Consider the following 1,840-nt stretch of genomic DNA (forward strand, 5'->3'; position numbering starts at 1 on the left):
TATGTCTTCTGTGAAATGTAAAACCAATCATGTAACCTTGCTTGGAAAATAGTATATAAGAAGCGTTCAAAATGTGGGTCTTTGGGTACCTGTCTTGGCACACGAGTCCACAGGAATCCCGGGCCCTGGAATAAAGCACCGCATAAACTAACACTCTGTTGGTTTGTGTCCTCATTACGGGCAGCAGTTTTCTGGCGACCACGAAGGGACCTCCAGGGGTCGCTGGGGCGGACCACAAGCGGATCTACTCCACGCCGGCAAACCAGACGATTTTCTGGGGAGAACATCTTCCTGTGACCAACCCCGCGCCCCGTCGGACGACCACGAGGTAAGCCCGGAGGTGCTTTATCCTAATAGCAGTGGTAAAAGCCTACCTGTTAGACGGGACTGTGTATACCCGCTGGGCTGGGTGAAAAGAGGAATTGGGGAAGCCTAGGCGCTAGCTGTAAGTCGCAAGCGGAAGCTGCGTGGAGCTAGCATTTGCCGAGAGGGGTAAAATCGGCAAATTGGTTGTGGTAGCCGTTTCGTTAGACTCGGCAAAAGTGGCGCCGAATGAAATTCGGCAAAATTGGTTGTGGTAGCCGTTTCGTTAGACTCGGCAAAAGTGGCGCCGAATGAAATTCGACAAAAATTGGTTGTGGTAGCCGTATCGTTAGACTCGGCAAAAGCGGCGCCGAATGAAATTCGGCAAAAATTGGTTGTGGTTGCTGTATCGTTGCGAAAGCGGCGCCGAATGAAATTTGGCAGGAATCGGCTGTGATAGTTGTGTCGTTGGACGCGGCGGAGGACGGCGCTGAGCCGACATCTTGCCGTGGGGGGACGGGACTCGGCGGGAGTGGTTGTGGTAGCTGTGTCGTTGAACGCGGCAGAGCGCGGCGCTGAGCCGGGATCTTGCCGTGAGCGGTGGAGTTCGGCGGCGTTGGTTGTGGTCGCGTGCGGCGCCGGCCGTGAGCGCAGCAGAAACTGCACAGAGCCGACAGTCACTGTAAACAGCAGAGCTCGGCAAGTTAACCGTAAAACGCCGCAAAAGGCTGCAGCAAAGACGGTGGTTTCCGGCCGGCGAGTCGTAAAAATCCGGTCTCGCAGCGGCTTGTGGTATCCGTAGTTCACGTACGTGTTTCGCGTTGTTGTAAATATGATGTCTTTCAAAACCTCTAAAGCGTTACCGTGTTCCGAAATCCCGGACGATTCCCCGCTCGGTTGCATATTAAAGCATTGGAAGGACGAAAATTTTGGGCAGGAACTGAGTAAGAAACAGTTAATCAATTACTGTAATAATGTGTGGCCCCAGTATGATACTGTGGGGGTGCGATGGCCAAAAAACGGCGCGATAACATTAAAAATAATGGCTCCTTTAATGCAATATCTGAGAGACAATAGGAGGTGGGAGGAAATTTCATATCTGGATTTATTTTGCTATTTAAAACACAAGCCTGAGTGGCTGAAGGGATCTGGGATGCTGGCATTAAAGGTATCACAAAATGAATGCGTAAAATGCAAGGAACGAAAAGTGCGGTCTCTAGAGCCTGAGGAGGACGTAACTTTGCTGATATCCCCAAACCTCACTCCTACTGCGCCGCCGATGCGTCCAAACACCCCACCCCCACCCCCTGTGCCTGCAGCTTCTCCTGTACCCCCGATGCGTGCAGCCTCACTACCCGTACCCCCGACACGCGCGATTTCCCCACCCATGCCTCCACTAGAGTCATCCATGGACGATGAAGAAATAGAGCGCCTTAATAGAACACCATTAGCGAGAAGAACTCGGAGGGGGGGAAGGGAGCAAGGGAAACGCCGGGAACAAAGGAGGGCTGTGTCACCCTCCCCTCCGAGGTTAATG

The sequence above is a fragment of the Empidonax traillii genome, unplaced genomic scaffold (genome assembly GCF_003031625.1).
Source record: "Empidonax traillii isolate 1590-97213 ecotype Southwest subspecies unplaced genomic scaffold, ASM303162v1 scaffold2141:size42994, whole genome shotgun sequence".
Taxonomy (NCBI): domain Eukaryota; kingdom Metazoa; phylum Chordata; class Aves; order Passeriformes; family Tyrannidae; genus Empidonax; species Empidonax traillii.